General features: G+C 39.9%; 3 non-coding genes across 3 annotated transcripts; 2 read left to right on the forward strand and 1 right to left on the reverse strand.

The window, feature by feature from the left end:
- Positions 1–234: 234 nt before the first annotated feature.
- trnat-cgu (transfer RNA threonine (anticodon CGU)) lies at positions 235–308 on the reverse strand. The gene has a single exon. It is a non-coding gene; the product is annotated as a tRNA-Thr (tRNA).
- Positions 309–406: 98 nt separating this feature from the next.
- On the forward strand, positions 407–480 carry trnat-ugu (transfer RNA threonine (anticodon UGU)). The gene has a single exon. It is a non-coding gene; the product is annotated as a tRNA-Thr (tRNA).
- Positions 481–7,456: 6,976 nt separating this feature from the next.
- trnae-uuc (transfer RNA glutamic acid (anticodon UUC)) lies at positions 7,457–7,528 on the forward strand. Its single transcript has one exon. It is a non-coding gene; the product is annotated as a tRNA-Glu (tRNA).
- Positions 7,529–20,059: the final 12,531 nt, after the last annotated feature.

Raw genomic sequence — 20,059 nt, forward strand, 5'->3', positions numbered from 1 at the left:
AAAATAATAATAATAATAATAATGATACTGAGCAGCAGTGCAACAGAACAGCTGTTCTACATTTTTTCTCTAACCTTGTTTTAGTCTGTCAGTAGATCGGATAGAGGAACAGTCGAGGAATCTTTGTGGCTTTTTGCCTGTACGGAAAACCTTTGTTTTCACCTTTTGTTGGAGGCAACTTGGTCTGAATGGTTCCGATGTTGCTTTAAATTCACTTTGTTTTAGTCAATAGCAAGGCACTGCTGGGATTTGAACCCAGGATCTCCTGTTTACGAGACAGGCACTTTGACCAACTAAGCCACAGCGCCTGCGTGTGACGTATTTCTCATTGATTCAATACACTTTATATATCTAATAAAAATATAACCTTCTTAAAAAAATGGGTTAAAAGTAAGTTTCAGAGAGAGGTCCTGTGGCTTAGTTGGTCAAAGTGCCTGTCTTGTAAACAGGAGATCCTGGGTTCGAATCCCAGCAGTGCCTTGTGGTTGTTTAAATTTAAGTCTAAAAAACAAATATTTTTTAGGAGTACATGTACTCACCTCAAAGTTTCACAAATATAGACTAAATGCTGCAAGTTGGAAATCAACAACAAGGCACTGCTGGAAGCCAGCATCTCCTGGAGATCCCCAGAACCACACTTAGCCTTTTTGTAATTAATTAAGAGTGTGTCAGTACATCATATATCCACAAAAAAAAAAAATCTAAACTACCACTTTAAAATAAAACAAAAAAGAAAAACACCTAAATATCACATTAAAAATGCAGAGTAAACAAGAGAGAATAGAGAAAACGGTTCCAGGACTTTGCCTCGCGGCTATAAAAAATAATCTGGACCATTTTGTCTTTATTATGCTTTAAGCTACAAAAACTATGCCAGATTTGCTCAACCCAGACAATTAGAGCTGACCTGCAGTCAGAGCATGAAGCTGTTTGGCCTCACGTCTTTGAAGTGCTGATACAGCGACTCACAGCACACCAGAACGACCCATGTGGGATCCATATGCACGAGCGGCGTCGCCCTGAACGGGTTAATGTTCGTCGTGGCCAGGTTCTCAGAACCCTCGCTTTAACGACAGAGTCGCCAGGAAACTTCAGAGGTACGAAGGTGGTGAAGCGTTTTTGTGTTTTCGGGCCAAAACGTCCTTGTGGAGCTTGTGGAAGAATAAAAAGGTCTTCAGGTCCAGTTCTGGGGCTGGTTCTGATGAGTTTTATTTCACTGCACAGCGGAGACATAAGTCCACAACAAAGTAGCACAATTCTGTCTGAAGACGTTTCATAAAACCATGGTCTGTACTGTCCCCTTTAAGTTTTCTGTCTGAGGCCAACCAGGAAGTTAGAATATACTTAATAGCCACCAGGAGGCGACTCCGCTGGTTGCAAAAGTTAATTCTGACTCGATTCATTAGGTCACCAGTTCATATCTCGGCTCTACCAAGATCCTTGTGTGTGTGCACGGGTTCTCTCCAGGTTCTCCCAATGTCCAAAAACCTTGAGATCAGGTCAACTAGACGATGATTATTATATAACTCTTATAACTCTCTGTGCTTTTAGGTGATTTTAAGAAAAACTGCAAGTCATATGAAAATGAACAACAAACATGGTTAGACAACAACCATGTAAAAAATGTCTGTGTAGGTTGAAAAGGAGATTTTCTGTGATTATTTTCACGGACCTCAGCTAGCGTGGGCCACTCTAACAGACGCAAAGTCATAGCACACCGTTCCCGATCAAACCGCATGTTTTGATATAGGATATGTGAGGTTTTTTCGCAGCAAGCGCTCTAATAAAGAGTGTAAAAAAGACGATAAAGTACGGCTCATATGAGTGGACACCGGTGTGACCGACTGCTGGTATCGTCCAATAGGAGCCAGGTTGCAGGTGACACTCGTCAGCTCGTCATCAAGCACTGAAAAAGCCTGGTAACGACTCATTTGTTTGAATCAGGTGTGGTTGGTCGGTTTCTTTGGCAAGTAAAATTCCAGTTTGTCTTCCTCCACGTAGCGTTAGGGCTTTTTAAATCTTTAAAAAGACCTCATGCACAGAAGATTTAACTAAATGGATGGAAATGCGGTGACAATTCAACCAACACATCTGTGTAGAAGTCCATTAACAGCAGAGTAACACAAACCGAGGTGTTCACACCATCTAGACCCGAATCGGAGGATCCTCCACTGGAGAGAATTCCCACCTGAGTGAAGACGAGCGAGGAGACAAAATGTCCCTGTGAAAAGTCTTTGCATTGAGTGAATCTCCACTGGACGCGGTGAAGTCACGCCGGAGCCTGGTGTGGTGTGTTAGCTTTGGCTGAACGCACAGTGCGAGGATTTATTCCCCCGTCACTTACAATAGAATCACCTCAGCAGAAGATCTGCTGTTTGGACAGGAGGAGCGATTAAAGTGGCCGTTAATGCTTTCAGCGTGCACCAATGGGCATTGGATATTGTTTTAAAGACGGGCACGGAAAAAAATCCTGACAATGTTCCCACACAAGGTTTCAGTTCCAGACTCATGAAGTTAATCACTGAAAAATCAATGACTAAATTACTCTTTTATTGTAAATTAATAGGTTAGAGCACATTTTCTATTTAAATGAAATTAAAGTTCTCTGATTTCAGCTTCTTAACGTCACATTTACTGATTCTCATTTAAAACAGATCTACGAGCTGTAACACGAGGCAGAACTTGATTTTAGCTGCTATAGAAATAGGTTTGCTTCCTAAAATCTCCCTCACTGAAGAACTCTTTGTCTCTCTGGAAACCACTCACTCTCCCACACCAGTCCACAGAGGATCTCAGTGATTTTACAGAGTTGTTGATCCACTGCTGCCATCCATCAACAAATTCAAATGTGTTATTTTCCAGAATTTTTTGTCAGAAATCCTTTGTTCGGAATCACCTAAGTGACACAAACTGACCAAATGAGGCAGCAGTAGAACAGCAACTCCTGTTTCCTCATCAGCTCCATTCGCTGATTTTCTCTATGGAACTTGGAATGGGGAAAGTTAACAGTTTACAAACTTCAATTTTCAGTCACAAGGGCTGTCATATAGCACGATAAAGTAGCTAACATAGTCTTTAAATGTCATAGAGTCTTTTTGTAAAGTTACTAAAAATCTGTTTTTTGTCCTTGTGTCCCTACTAGCAGCCATGTTTTTAGTGGAAATCAGCATCTGTGTCTCAGGCTTTTTCCAAGATACTATTCTGCTCGACTCTGGTTAGTTTTGTAGTTGTTTTGTTACTTTTCCATCAGTGTAAGTACCTGGTTCTTTTTTTAATACCTGCTCTGACGAGGTTCCAAGCTAGCTGAGCCGATACTAAAATGTGATGGCAACAGTCTGCCAGCCACTGATTCTATTTAGAATCTACTTACAAAATCTACTTGTAATTCCAAAGTCTACTTATAATTCCAAAATCTACTTATAATTCCAAAATCTACTTATAATACCAAAATTTACTTGTAATTCCAAAATCTATTTATAATTCCAAAATGTACTTATAATTCCAAAATCTATTTATAATTCCAAAATCTACTTGTAATTCCAAAATCTACTTATAATTCCAAAATCTATTTATAATTCCAAAATCTACTTATACTTCCAAAATCTATTTATAATTCCAAAATCTACTTGTAATTCCAAAATCTATTTATAATTCCAAAATCTACTTATGATTCCAAAATCTATTTATAATATCAAAATCTACTTATAATTCCAACATCTATTTATAATTCCAAAATGTACTTGCAATTCCAAAATCTATTTATAATTCCAAAATTTACTTGTAATTCCAAAATCTATTTATAATTCCAAAATCTACTTATAGTTCCTAATCCCACTGATTGGTCAGAGAGTGTTGTCACTGAAGAGTCATGAGCGCACAACAATGTCCAACTGCAGATAAAAGTAAGCCAGAGTCGAGTTGAACCCTAATTAATGTCAGTGGTGAACCCTGTTTTTGTGGACAAATATCAGACGTAACACCAGGTTTATTTCATGCTTCAGCATCACACACATATTATAAGACATCATTCAATCCACACACCGTTGATGAGAAATCTGCACCTGCCTTTGTCTTTTACAGTAGAAGCCTCGTCTTCCCTCTGCGTCACTTTCAGCATCTAAAAGCGGCTCAGGTTTCAAAGCCTCACATAAATCTCTCATCTCTGCACACATTCTTCTTCTTCTTCTTCTTCTTCTTCTTCTTCCTCATCTTCTTCTTCCAGCAGCAGCAGCATCATCTCCCGCTCTCCATTCCCACATCTGTTCCTGTCCGCTCCTCTTTTACTGCACACTGCCCTTGGATGCTCTGATAGGTTCTTAAAAAGTAATTTGTCATTATTATGTGTTTCTGGAAATGGCCTCCAGCCATGATTTAAATGACGGCAGAGAAACTGCTTTGTCCTGAGCGGAGGAGGCGCTTTGAGGAACCTTGTGCTTGATTTTCCCTGAATCCCAAAAAAAATAAATGTGGACATGATGAGAGGGAGATAATATCAGAGTGTGTGTGTGGGGGGGGGGGGGGGTGGTGTTGGGAGTGGTCGTGTGCTGGGGTTAGGATATGGTTTAGCAGAGGAGGAGGAAGTCGAGATGAAGGTGACGTTCATTACACGCTCCGGTGCACACACACATAACCCTGGTGCACACACACAGCCCATCAATTACACACACACACACACAGGCTGGTTTCCATGACTTCAGAGGACATTGCATTGACTTACATTGACATTTTCCCTGGAGACCTTCTCTAAGGTCAGATGATCAGCTGATCTCGGAGGTTCTGAAGGTCAGAGGATTTCAGGCTTCCGTGGTTATGGAATAACGCAGAGCCCGTCTCTCAGTGCATGTTAAAAGTCCGACTGTAGTCAGACTAAGACAATAATTCAGTTTTCTTAATATCATTTAAACACGTTAGTCTGACTAAAATCGAGCTAGTCTTAGTCAGACTAACATACCTGGATAATGCTCCTGTATGGATATGCTTAGTCGGACTGGAGTTGGACTTCGTTTTTGTTTTTCTGTGATGTAAATGTCAACAGGAACCTTATTCAATACGCACTAGCTGACAGAGAGATACAGCGCCACCTACAGGGGGAGTCAGACGTACACAGCCATTTATACTCCATGGAGATTCGGCAAGTTGTCCAATTGCCTGTCTTAGTCAGACTACGACCTTAGCTCGATTAAACTGACTGTTTGTTTTTTAAATCTCACATGAAGACACGCTTGTTGTTTTCCCTCTGCATTTGACACAGTTTGAGTAAAGTGGTTTATGATGAATGAATGAATGAATGAATGAATGAATGAATGAATGGATTGCATAAAGACTAGAAAGTCCCCATAATGTGACTGTGAAAACAGATTTCGGTCCTCACAACATGACTAATACCTGGAACACACGCGCACCTCAACCTTGTCTCCAGCTTTAACCGAAACATTTATACCGTAGATCATAAATACCTCAGAAAATGGACATTGTCTTTCATTTTTTTGAAAATACCAAAGTAGCAGTTAGCCACCAGGGGGCGACTCTGTTGGTTAAGTCTGTGGGAAAATGGTTTTAATCATTAGTTTCAGCTCTTCTTCATTAGAACATGATGTCAAATTTGGAAAGTTGGAAATCAATGATATGTCAACATGAACCTGACCACCCTGCAAATCCCACGGCTTGTTTTGCAACTGGATGACTACGTCCACTTTTATATACAGGCTATTGTTTATGCCAGAAATGGTCCTTCACACACACACACACACACACACACACACACACACTCTCTCTCTCTCACACACACACACACACGCACACACTCACAAACCTAATTTCCGCTGCATAGTAAAATGTGGACTAAACTAAAAAGTCACCTAACCCCAAAACAGACAAATAAAAAGGAAGTTTTCAGCACAGTTACTCTGTCAGTCACTTTTAGCAGCTTGTAAAAACCTTTTAGAACACACACACACACACACACACACACACTCTGCAAGTTTATTACTAAACCTTACACAGAGTCAGGTTTGGTGGTTTTGTTCCACTGCCATACAAGTCTCTAAAAGCAAACAAAACCAGAGCAGTAAATGGACTTGAGTGCATGAACTCAAACGTAATTTGATTTAAAGTAAAAGAATATGCTGTAAACACACACACACACACACACACACATACTGTTTTTATGTTTCATGCACAAATATGAAATATTAAACAAGAAATCACACACAAAACTCCCTTTTTTATTATTTCCATAGTTGTACGTTTAACATTTATTAACTGAAATAAATACAGATTTATCAGTGTTTATATTGAATATTAAACTAAAAGAAAATGTAAAACACAACATGAAAATCTGATTAGTGACAGCTAAAAAAAAACAAGTTCAAAGGCAAACAATCAAAGTCAAATTTAAATATCTAAAGTCCAAACATAAAGTGGACAAAAAATTTACAAAAAAATGACAAGAATTGACAAAACATTTAAAATACAACCATCTCAGTGGAAATAATGTTTTGAGGTTCTGTAACTTGTTTCTAAGCCACTTACATACAATATTCAACATGTAGAACTATTTAAAATTCATTCTGGGGGGGCGAGTGTTTCTGACGCCTGCTGCGATTATTCACATGATCCATCCTGTGCAAAGGAAACCATCGAGTGCAGGAGACGGTGGTCGGTCTCCATCACCGCTCGCCTCATTTCACACGCTCAGGTCGTTGAAGTTGACAAATGATTGGCTGTGTCCCGGTGACCCGGGCGGCCCAATCGGCTCAGGACATGTGGATGAAATTGCGGCGCAGATAATGTGTCTCATCATTAATTACCTGCCCCTTCTATCAATATCTCATTACAGTGGCTGTCTGCTGGAGCGAGGAGGAAGATGAAGCTCCTACTGGAAGTCTTTATATCGACGATGGAGCCACTGAGCCGCGATGCCGCCGCTACGAAAGGCGGACATTCTGCTGCCCAAAGCTGTGCCGGATTAATTTCATCTGTTTAATCAGAGACTGTTTTATTCTCGGGATGTAAAGTGAAGGCAATTAATTTTCATTAGCCACCTGGGAGGAAAGAAAAAAAAAACAGTAGTACACTGTAAAAAACAGCTCTGCTATTGGAATAAGTCAAATATTCTTAAATTTGATTTAATTTTGCCAGATTTTGATTAAGCCAAGTTAAGACGTTAACAGCCCAAAAACTGGACAAGAAAATGAAGAAAAATTCTGTTATTTAAGAGTGTTTAAAATGAGCATTCTTTAACTTGGTTAAGATAACTTTAGGTGAAATATAACATGTCAATTTTTGAGACTTTGATACAGTGATTCCCAAAGACTGGGTCAGGACCCTCAAAATGGGTCACAGGAGAAACTTTTTGGTCCCCAAATTAATTTTTTTACAGAATTTTCCCAACCTTTCAGGTAAAATTTAAATATAATGGAGGACGACTAGCATTAGCAGCCCTGACATGGTATGGTCCCATATGGTCTAGCGGTTAGGATTCCTGGTTTTCACCCAGGCGGCCCGGGTTCGACTCCCGGTATGGGAACTCAGATTTTGGCCTTCTGGCCAAAGGAATTTGGCTTGTGACCAGAAGGTTCTTGGTTCAATCTTGGGATGACAAAAGGCTGGCCTCCCCCTGAGTAAGGCACCATCCATTCCCTCGTTGCTCCACAGGTGCAGGTAAGTGCTGTGTCTGGCTTGTGTGTGTACTATGTATGGGTTAAATGTAGAGGAAAAATCACTATCACAAATTGGTGTGTGTGCACAAATTGCTCATTATAATTCCAGTAGTAGCAGCCATTATAGTAGATTTGGTTACAGTGGTAGCAGTAGCAGTTATAGTAGCTTTGGTAGCAATGGTAGCAGTAGCAGTTATAGTAGCTTTGGTTACAGTGGTAGCAGTTATAGTAGCTTTGGTAGCAGTAGCAGTTATAGTAGCTTTGGCTACAGTGGTAGCAGTAGCAGTTATAGTAGCTTTGATAGCAGTAGCAGTTATAGTAGCAGTGGTAGCAGTAGCAGTTATAGTAGCTTTGGCTACAGTGGTAGCAGTAGCAGTTATAGCAGCTTTGGTAGCAGTGGTAGTAGTAGCAGTTATAGTAGCGTTGGTTACAGTGGTAGCAGTAGCAGTTATAGTAGCTTTGGTTACAGTGGTAGCAGTAGCAGTTATAGCAGCTTTGGTAGCAGTGGTAGTAGTAGCAGTAACAGTGGTAGCAGTAGTAGCTGTAGCAGGGAAAGTTATAGTGGTGGTAGTAGTAGCAGTAGTAGCTGTAGTAGTAGCAGTAGTAGCTGTAGTAGTAGCAGTTATAGTGGTAGTAGCACTAACAGTAGCAGTCACAGTAGCATTAGCTGCAGTAGCAGCCAATCCATCCACAGTCCATTGCTGAGTTTGACTGCTCGCCAGCCGAGTGTTTACAGAGGCAATAGCGTTTAAGTGCTTTACTCAAGGACAGCTGCACTGTCCTCTTGAGAGAAACACATTAATGCAACAATGATCTAACTGCCAGAATAACCAGCCTGCTCTGTGCTTCATACTACAGCGGCTAATGCACTGTCTCTGTCTCCTGCTCGCTGATTAAAACCCTAATGGTGTTTTTGTGTCTGGTCCAAACTTTTGTCTCGCAGAAGGCAGATTCGCTTTTATTGATGTGCAAGGGCCCAGGGTTTTACTTAGATATTAAATAACCAATAATTGTTTTTTCATAAAACCAATCATGTGACATTACATAATAAAAGGACTGAGTGTCAGCAAACGATAGCTTAAAAGATTAGCTTGTCAGTCAGTTCCTAAAATACAGTAACACATGACTGCATTACTGCTTTAACCAAGTGTTAGGGATTTTAATTCACAAAACAGTGATGATGTTTCAGTGACGCAATTTGTTTTTGTCCTCTAGACCTTACTTTTCAGAAGAAACACGTAAGTAGACAACGGTAAAAACAGGTATCGTGTGTGCAGTCAGGGGTTCATATAACAGTTAGTTTAACAGGAATGTTTTGATCACTGATTTAATGTTGTTTTATGCTGAGAAACTCAAAAATACTGCGGATGAAGTCATCGCTGAGAAGACAAAATCAACTTGTCTTGTACAAGTTACGATTCTAAACAAAAGTATGAAAACATCCGTTTCCCAGTCAACTCTAGACAGACGGAGACTTTTGTCCATACGCTTTGTTCATTGCGTACCTTGCAGGGGAGCTAATTGTGATGGACAAAACAAAGCAATATCACCAGAAATCGTGGGGTTAGTATAGAATATATAGTCCAATCAGTCAGGAAAATGACAAAGCAGAGTCTATATGGGCATTTATGACAGAAATATTGCAAATGGGGAATACTATGAATATTATTACTATTACACAATCCATTCTTATTAATATGGGCATATTGTTGATGCCTGCAACTTGGTACTCGGCTCAGCCCTCTAGAGGAAGTGTTGTATAAACGTCTTTACCAACAGAGGTAGTGACGGAGATAACGTGTGGGATGGACGGATGTTAAACAAGTGAAAATGGAGTATAAATGGGCCTTAATTCACTTTGTTAAGTTCAAACTGAGCATCAGAATGGAGAAGAAAGGGGATTAAAGTGGCTCTGTTGTTGGACGGAGTAGTAGCAGCAGTAGCAGTAACAGTGGTAGCAATAGCAGTAGCAGCAGCAGTAGTAGCAGTACTACTACTAGTAGTAGCAATAGTAGTAGCAGTAATAGTAATAGCAGTAGTAGTAATAATAGTAACAGCAGCAGTAGTAATAGCAGTAGCACTATTAGTAATAGCAGTAGTAGTAGTAGCAGCTGCAGTATCAGCAGTTATATTAGTAGCAGAAGTAGTAGTAGTAGCAGTAGTAGTAGCATTAGTAGTATCAGCTGCAGTATCAGTAGGTATATTAGTAGCAGAAGTAGTAGCAGAAGTAGCAGTAGTAGTAGTAGTATCAGCTGCAGTATCAGCAGTTATATTAGTAGCAGAAGTAGTAGCAGTAGCAGAAGTAGTAGTAGTATCAGCTGCAGTATCAGCAGTCATATTAGTAGCAGAAGTAGCAGTAATGTGGCACAGTTGTTTGACTGAGTTCTTCAGAAACTGCTGACGTAGTGGGATTTCCACGCACAGCCATCTCCAGTGTTTATAGAGAATGGTCTGAAAAAGAGAAAATATCCAGTGAGCAGCAGTTTCTCTTGGAGAAAATTGCTGAGATTGTTGGTGCCAGAGGTCAAGAGAAGAATGACCAGACTGTTTCAGAATGATAGGAAGACAACAGTAACTCAAACAAGCACTCGATACAACCAAGGTATGGAGAAGATCTGTGTGAAAACCCAACAGAAGACCACACCGGCTGCTCAGTCCTGTCAGTGACTTTACAGAGCATTAAAATAAGAGGGAAAAAGAGAATAAAAATCTTGGGAGTCTGCAGGTCAATGATCTCAAGTGAGTCCCTGAGAAGAGAATATCTGTCAGGAGACTTCTGGGGAAGGATAATCAATTTTCCAGGTTGTCACCAGGAGCAACTTTGAATTATTTAAAGAACCAGAAAAGTAACAGTTTGTCATTTTCTTGCGTTGTTCAAACCTTTTACGCTGCCACGTCAAATTATTCTCCACACCACAGACACACACACACACACACATTTTTGAACAGCATCTGTAGTGAGGACACTGGTTGGTTTTTGGCTTTTCCATCAATGAAAGTACCTGGTACTTGGTGTTTTCTTCTTAGTTCCTGCTCTGATGAGGTTCCAAGTGAACTGATACTAAAATGTGATGTCAGCAGACTGTTGGCCACTGATTGGTCAGAGAGTATCGTCACTGGAAGAGTCATGACAATCAAACTGAACAATGCAGAACTGTAGATCAGTTAAAAAGACTTCAAAATCCCTGAAAACATTAACGTTAATATCCAACATATAGCAAAGGAAATGTCTAAAAAGAGGAGTCTGGTGTATTTACGACAGCACTGCTAAAAGCCAGCGATCAATCGTGAGCTCAATCACAACAAGTAACGGAAAACTATACCAAACGGAGTAGAGCCGAGTCATGCTGGAATTGTATAGTGGAAAAGCGCCAATAGACATAATAGCTACCTTCCCCAGCCCCTTAAACCAACCTTAACCATCACAACTAAATGTCTGACTCTTAACTAACTAACCCTTGACCCAGTGTTATTCAATCCAGGTCCTCTGGACCCACTGCCCTCCATGTTTTTAAGCCATGTTTCCACTGAGTGGAACAGTTCTGTTCGGTTTCCATGAGGAATAATAACAAAACAACCGGCCCCAACCACTTTTTTGGTACCCTTCCCTTGGAGTACCAGGAGTAATGGTACGGTAAGGTTGATCCAGACCCACGACAGTCAGCTGATGGAGCGCTAGAAAAGCAGCACTCCTTTGCGAACCTGCTCTGTTGTGTTGTTGTCTGTTGTTGGCGCACAGGTACAACGTCAAGCCACGTATCTTGCTGACGCAGCCATCAGGGACATCATAGGCGGGTGCTACCAAGTAAGGGTAACTGTTGTCAGGGGAGAACAGTTACCCTTACTGCCACCACCACTCCAGCACACCTGATTCAAATGCAAGGGTCGTTATCAGGCTTCTGCAAACGCTTGATGACGCATTGACCTTTTGAATCAGGTGTTCTTGGAGCAGGGAAACATCTAAAACATCCACAAGGACCAGGATTGAGGAAACCCTGCCTTAACTTAACTGGAACCTAAACCCTAAAATTTAACCTTTTCTTAACCTCTTAAAATTTGGGCTGCTTTGAAGGGCAATTTTGAAACTGTGATTGAAGACTTCAAAATGCGATCTGGATCTTTACGCATAGGTTTGGAAACGGCATTTCTGAGAACCCTGAAATGCAGTTTTTTGGAAACGGGTCCCAGATTGGGAAAATCTTGCTTCTTCTTGTAGGAAAACCACTACCCTTCTTTAGGGAAACACGTATGTCACAGTCCCACATTTTTTTATGCACTTGTCTTCTTCTCTGTTTTTGTTGTAGCAGCGTTACAGCGCCACATACAGGCCTGGCATATACACTACATGTAGGGTATATGCAGTGTATATACTGCATATATATATATAAAGTGTATATATATGCAGTGTATGTATATGAAGAAGGAACAGAAGAATAAATTTGCTTTACAGGGACCTGCATGGAATTAGAATGCCTTAATTTACATTACATTAAATTTACATATTCTTGTGTGGTGACTATAAATGACAAGTGACAGGATTGCCGTACTTGTTGCATATTAAGTTTCAATTTTGGCCTCCAGGGGCAGCCTTGGTTTAGAACAAGTCATTCTCATATGACAATTAGTTGAATAAGCAAAATTAAGTCTTTCACTGGTTTAAAAATCGTGGCGGAGGAGGACGAGGAGGATTCTGTGAAAATGAAACCAGCGTCTCTTAATCCCTCTCAAATCCTCTACATGTACACTTACTGTATCAATGCGGCCTCTGTTTCTCCGTCCAAGAATCCAAATGACAGAATGTGAGGGAGGGAAACAGAGAGCTGTCGCCGCGGGCGACTGAGCAGAGGATTAGGCTTCATTGTTGTGAAGGAAAAGTGAGAAATGAGGAGCAGGAGGACGGCGTTTTTTTCCCCCTCTCGTCTGGAGGATTATCTCTCAGACCTGCTGTCTGTTCCTGCGCACACTTCCACTCAGCACGGCTTTGTCGTCTTTGTCAGCTGCCGATCTGAGAGGAATTAAAACAAGTTCCACACTTAACCGACTCACTGTATCTGAGTCTCCAGTGAGTTCATTAGTGTAATTAACACGAAGCACAACAAGGATCGTTCTCCATTCCTCGGCAGCGGCGTTGACTGTCTGTTTTCAGTGCAGTGTTAATTTACTCAAAAGGAAATGTTCTCTTTTAATCTCATTTGAGTACAAGAAGAAACTAGGCAATCAAAAGAATTCATCTTGAATTAATAAATAAAGAAAAGAAGAATAAAGCTCAAACACTGTTTTGTTTAGATGAAAATAGTCTTTTTATTTGAAGTAATCATTAAAATGTTTCTTTGAAGCGGCAATAATAAAAAAAAAAGGCTCTAGTTAAACGGGTGCTTCCAGGGCAAAGGTCATCCGCTGGTATCTGCTCTGTGGTGACCCCTCACATTTGACCCCCGGACTGGGAAACATGACCTACTCTGACTTTTTTCATGGGTTATTTTTACCCATTCATCTCCTATGGTGGGATTAAGTTAAATAAGATTCTCAAAACTCAAACAAAATGCTCAACTTCAGCATTTCTTCCAAAATGAGGTTCTGCTTCATTAGGACCAGGTTTTGGTCTCCATGAGGTCTACTGGTCCTCATGAAACAGATATTTTAGCAAGGACTTAACATAATGCATTCCCTAGCCCCTTATTTTAACCTTAACCATCACAACTAAGTGTCAAACCTTAACCCTTAACTCATACCCTTAAACCAGGTCTTAACCCTTAAAAATCCCTTTAAAGTCGTGAGTCCTCACTTTCCAGAGTCATACCATGCATATAATGTTAAGATAAGTAAACACTGAGTTCCTTTAAGGTCCTTTAAGGACAGGTTTGCACAGATGTGTAGCAACAGTGTTATGTTAACTGTAAAAACATTGACTTAATTGAGTCGCGTGGGAGAAAGTGGGTCAGGGTGACGGCGAAGAACAGACGCGCAGGGAAACATGGAAATGAATGAAGAAAGAAACGCAGTTGAGGATATAAATATTTATACAACTCTGTGATGCTAATAAAAGTTTCCCCTGTTTGAAAGAACAGTGACATTTGACACACTGCAGTTTCGATATTCAAATAAAAAACTGGCAGAATTATTGTTTGGAAGTCACAATTCACACTTTTACTGAGTCTCTCCACGTTTACTGTACGTGAAATACACAGTTTCTATGAAAATAAACCAGAATAATGAATTCACCGTCATTTCCTCGACCTCGAATTTTCATAGTTTGTTTAACTGACAATCGATGTTTATATTAACTTTCATCCAGCGTTTGGTCAAATCAGACCGATTTCAGCAATTTCCCAAAGCTGTGTAAATGTGTAAAGACTGTGGTTTTTCATCTGATTTCCTCGTCATGATGCTCTCTCCACACTGAGCACACGTAAATGTAAAAAATATAATCACACATTTGGTGTTCACGGTCAAAAATGACCACCATAGAAAGTGAACAGGTGAATCATGTTTTTTTTAATGGTTATCAATGGAAAAAATCTCCTCATAAACATACAATCACCTACGTAACCACCTATGTAAAATATAAAATAAAACAGCATGAATTCTGAGATTAAAGTTAGAATTCTGAGATTTTTTCTAGCCATGTAAAAAAAAAATGAAATAAAACAGCATGAATTCCAACTTTTTTCTCAGAATTCTGACTTTAATCTCAGAATTCTGACTTTAATCTCAGAATTATTTTTTTTATTTTTTTACATGTGGCCCTCATACTCTTGTATAATTTATGATAATAAAATAGTAATAAAAATACTGTGCACACTGAAATAACTGAAATCTAACCATAAAAAGTTGGTGTGTCATTACTTCCTGTTGTGTGCTTTCTTGCAGAGTAGGCGTGGCTGGGGTTTCCTGAGCAGCTGGCAGGGGCGACACACCTGCTCGTCATTTCCAATCAACCTCAGTATTTAAGTGTTGTTCACGCCTCCACTCACTGCCACGTTGTCCTGTCTTCAGCGTGAGCGCTGCCTTAATCCTGCCTTAATCCTGCCTGTTTTATTAAAAAATCTGACCAGACTAGACCTGAGGGGTATTCCAGAAAGCAGGTTCAACACACTCTGAGTCTATCCCTGAACTCTGAGTTGACTTACTCTGAGTCGGGAAACTCTGAGTATCCGGTTCCAGAACAGCTGATCTGAGTTAGTTCAATCAACTCTGAGTATGTTAACCTCGAGGTATGCGCGTGCACAACCACTTTAAAAAGCCATCATCAATGGAGCCCCGATACCACGAGTCACCATGACAACCGAGAAAAAAAAAAAATCAACTTATTTCAGTGCGAAGGAGTTGGAGATCCTTTTGCTGGGCTACGGAGAATATGAGCACATATTTCGCCGCGAATGCAACACAGCTGCAGCAGCGAAGGAGAGAGAGACCGCAGGGGAGAAAATTGCTGCCCGAGTCAACGCGTAAGTTTGAACGTACTATTCCATTGACGTAACATTTAACCGTAAGATCGTAGCATAGCCTATAGTTATGAATATAAGTAGGAATGAAATCTGAGTTTTTCATTTAGGTGCAATCCAACAGGGGAAAGGAGGACTTGGAAGCAGCTCAAAATGAAACATAAAAACATCATTCAACAAGGTAAGGCATATTTTGCTAGGCTATGATTGCACCTCACTTTGATTTATTTTTTTATTTTTAATTGACTAAGGCTATTAAACGTAACGTAAATATTAATTCAGATTGCAAACATTGAGTTCTGCTCTGCCAACAGAAAGAAGGCAGAGGCCCGAAAAACGGGTGGAGGGCCACCTCCACCACCTCTGTCAGAGGCTGAGGAGCTGGCTCTCAGCCAATACAGGGGTCGCCCTGTGGCTGAAGGCATCCCCGGGGGAAGCTCATCTGAGCCTGTCACCCCCCAGGACACAAGTGCATACATCAGATGCAAGTATACACTTATGTCTTTTTTTTAAATAAAACTTTTTTATATATTTATATAGAGAGAGAACTGCAGGAATTAAATGTCGTCCATATGTTTCCGAGTTGCCGGTAAAAGAGTTGTACAGGGTGCACCTAATGAAAACCATTCAAAAAACCGAGAAAGAAATGGTGTACCTGGACCGGCAAATCAGAAAAACAGACTTGTAAATTCTATTACTTGAACGCCAGTTGAGGTGGGTGCATTGTCATGGTGAAACAGGTGAATATGTGAAATATGTTAATAGTTGGAACTATATTACAAATCCTTACTGTTGCTTTTGTACTTTTAGAGAATAAAGAAGAACCAAATCACATGTGAATTTGTCTTTTATTTTTAATCAAAACGTCTAATCTGGGTCGGAAGATTCTCTCACGACGTAATGCATTTCTAATAAATACGGCTTCGATGTCGATTGGATTTCTAATGAATGGGCAATCCATGTCTAACTGCTTTCTTCGTGTGGGAGAAGACGGGTAGAAACTCTGGGTTTCTTATAGTAAACCTGCCAGCGAGCAGGTTATGTTCACAGAGTAAGTTACCGCAGTAACAGACCCAGAGTTTAAGTTACCTCTCTTTCTGGAACGGATAACTCAGAGTTTCCCTCATCTCAGGGTTAACAAACTCAGAGTTCTCACATAACCCGCTTTCTGGAATACCCCTCTGGATCCTGCAACCTGTGGCTCCTTGTAGCTTTAGAAGTTTATTTTTGTTTTTCTATGAGAAAGTGAGCACTTATTTAAAGATCAAAGTGATAAATAAAAGTGTTTGAAATATGTGAAGCCATTTCCGACACTTAAATGCAGTACTGTGTACATGAAGTACGTGTGTCTGTCTTTGGATCCACTTATCTGTTTATGCCAGTCACGTCTTCTCTAACGCATGAAATACACACATTACATTCCAAATGTTGCTTCATTTATTTCAAAGTGGGTTCATTTTAATTTCATCATTAATAATTAAGGACGAGGTCAACATAACTAATTTTTTGAGGTCGGGTATAAACAGCGATGAAATGTCAACAGTTTTCTTTTTGTAGTTAAATTAACTTAAATTTCATAAATGCAACAAAATGTCATTGTTTGATATATATGTACAGTATATTATATGAATTATTCATTTTATGGGTCAAATATGGCTTTTTGTGGCTCCACGTTCATTTTATTTGGGTGGAGAGGGGGGGACAGAAATGGTTGCAGACTGCTGGTGTCGACGCTCCAGTCCAGACTCAGGACCACACACTTGGTTTCAGCGAAGGAGATTCCATGGATTTGAGATCTCACAGAAACTCACCGCGTGATTTAACGTGACTTCAGAATATAAACAGACTCAGTAGCTGTTGTGTGTGCGACGTTTTGTGCTGAGAAATGCAAAAAAAACAACTCCCAGAACAAGTTCCATTTCTCAAGTCTTTTGTCATTAAACGCTTTGTAAAAACCACGTCCTACGTTACACTGTTCATGCGTCTTATCACGGTGTTATTATAATTATAATAATAATAATAATGATAATGATTTATTTTGCTGTCACATTACTTTCCGTCGTGCATCATTCACCTCCATTAACTCTCAGCCAGAGTCAGAGCAGCAGCTTTTAATGCGTTTATTTTATTTCTGTCACCTCCGCTCACTCCCCCTGAATGTAAAGCTGCTGCGAGGCCGTGACGAACGACTCAAGCATCACCACGACGACGACGACGACAACGACGCAGACGCTGCTGCATCAGCGACCCCCGGCGTCACGAGTCAACGAGCCCCAAGGACAAACCAGGAAGTGCCATGAAAGCCTGGAGCATCAATTATTCAGTTGTTGTCGGAGGCAGATAAACATGTTTTATTATTCCAGTCTTGTTTTTCACTGTAGCTTCAGCTAAGAAGGAGTTTTATCAACAAAAACAACAAAACAATCAAGCGCATTTTTCTCTGCACAAGGCTTTCAAAACAAACTGTGTTTGCTGCAATAAGTGAATATTTTTAATAAGAAAAAACCCTGAAAATCTGAACTATGAGGCTGAATCATGTGTGTGAAAGGTCAAAAGAAAGATACCAATATTTTTAAAGAATCTTACAAATGTGAATTTTAAAATTCAGTATGAGATGATGGTAAATTTGTGATTAAAATAAATCATTATTACATTTACATTTTAATGTTTTGTGAATTTGTTTATTATTATATACACCCTGTCTGTTTTTCTCTCGTATAATGTTTCAGAAAACTATATTTTGGTTTATTTTTTGATATATTATTTAGCATTTTTGTGTTTGAAAACATTTATCACTGAGGTTTTTAAATGTATTATTTGTCTGTGATGTTTTATTTATAAATGAACCGAACAAAATAAACACAAACAGTCAAGTTAAAATCATAATTCATCATTTTCTTTCATGTGTTGTTGTGTCTAAAATAGTGCTGATTCCTTTTGATCTCACTTGTTCATGCTACACCAAAACAGGACACAAGGGGGCGCACCTTGGAGGAAAAAATATAATATGTCGTTAGCTAACATTTTCTGCCTCTTTGTTTCGACATACAGGCAACATGCTAACACGTGCTAACAGATGCTAACAGTGTGGTGACGTCACATCAGTATTTGACTGTTCTGTTGATTTACTTTAGTAGAATCTGTTTCCTGTGTTCTTGTGTGTTGCATATTGCACCTTTAAACTTTAACATTTTTGACACATTTAACTTCAAACAATGACGAAATAAATGGTGCATTTAATTCACCTTTAACCGACTTAAAAATACAAGGAAAAGCATAAATATTAAAGTCCAACTTAAATATAAATGTTTACATTAAAATAATGAAACATTTAAATATGAAATGTCAATGTTTTCATTTAAATATTTTTTTTAAATATGCAAATGAGCCAGGCTCCACCCAGGCCTGCGCACACCAATAATGTCCACTCACATCACAGTGGGTGTGACCGGAGCCTGGCTCATTTGCATATTATACTAACATTTATCATTTTGATGTGTTTTTATGTTTTTTTAAGTTTAAAAAAAACCAAAAACATTTTGGTAAAAGGTGACTTAAACATGATTTATTTGTGATTATTTAAAGGTAAATGTGACATAAATTCAGCACGAGGACAAACAGTGCTCACATAGAGCTTTAGCTCTGGTTTTCTTTGCCCGTTAAAACATTTTTGGAGATGTATTTATTTAAATGAAATTATTCAAGTGTGTGTGTGTGTGTGTGTGTGTGTGTGTGTGTGCGCGCCCCTGAGTGTGTGTGGCTGTGCTGCCTCGTTTTGTCGCTCTCTCTCTCTCGCTCTCTCTCTCTCCCACTAACGCTTATCTTCCTCTGGGGGATTTCAAAGCTCTGCACATAAATGCCCGAGCGGTGCAGAGTACCGACAGCGTCGTCGTCGTTGTAGTAGCAGCGAGTGTTGATAAGACGCCGCATGCACTTCCAAGGTCCTCGCTGTGACCCTTGAGCAGTTATAGAGAGACACACACACACACACACACACATACAGAGAGAAAGAGAATTTGTCATGGTGATCTGACAATAACTGTTCTCCTCAGTGACCCCAGTATCACTGCGATATTTCTATTCTTTGTTCAGCTTATTTTGAGCCTGAAAACACAGATGCAGCCTGAAAACATACACCTGTATAAGTCTATGACATGTTAAGAATGTGTTTGCCACTTTTCTCACCTTTAAACAACCTTTTGCAACAGAAAAGTAAAGTAAATCCACTCACTCCCCCCCACACTAAGGTCCATAGGGAAAACCAGTGATTTTAAATCATGGCTTAAAGGGCTTTTTGATCCACTTCTGCCTCCACCAGTGAGTTCTTATATGTTCAAAAGTGCCTTCAGTGTTTGACATTTGTCTTGCAGAATGAACAAAGTCAGACAAACGTGCTAAAAGAGACTTCCTGTCTCCACAAGCTAAAAATGATGATTTTCTGAATGGACTTTGGTGTGGGAGAGTGAGAGGTTGACAAACGTAGGTTTTTCAGTCAGAAAAAGGTTGTTAAACAGTGAGATAGAGCTGCAAAGTCTCATAATGTCTCCTTTAATGTCACCTCTTCACTTCCGCCACACAAAAACTTGATTGCCTCTGTTTTTCAGAGCTCTCTCGTTCAGCTGCATGAAGACAATGGAGAGCGTCCTCATTGATAAAGGTCATTACGCCACGTTTCTCTGTGTTCTCCAAACTCTGCTCCTGAGCAGCAGGAAGTGAGTTCACTGTGGATTTTCACATCATAAGCCTCATACGTGGGTATTTGCTGAGAAGAGGATTAGCATGCGCGCACAGCTTCGCTGCCTCTGTGGAGCCTTCTCTGAACTTTTAAACCTTCTTCTCTTTGTCATATAAAGTGACTTTATGAGATAGTTTCTGTTTCCAGCCGAGGCCGATAAAAGAGAAGTGATGTACGGGGTGATGTACGTGGCCTTTGGCTTTACACGGGATCTTCTG

The sequence above is a fragment of the Solea solea genome, chromosome 13, assembly GCF_958295425.1.
Source record: "Solea solea chromosome 13, fSolSol10.1, whole genome shotgun sequence".
NCBI lineage: Eukaryota > Metazoa > Chordata > Actinopteri > Pleuronectiformes > Soleidae > Solea > Solea solea.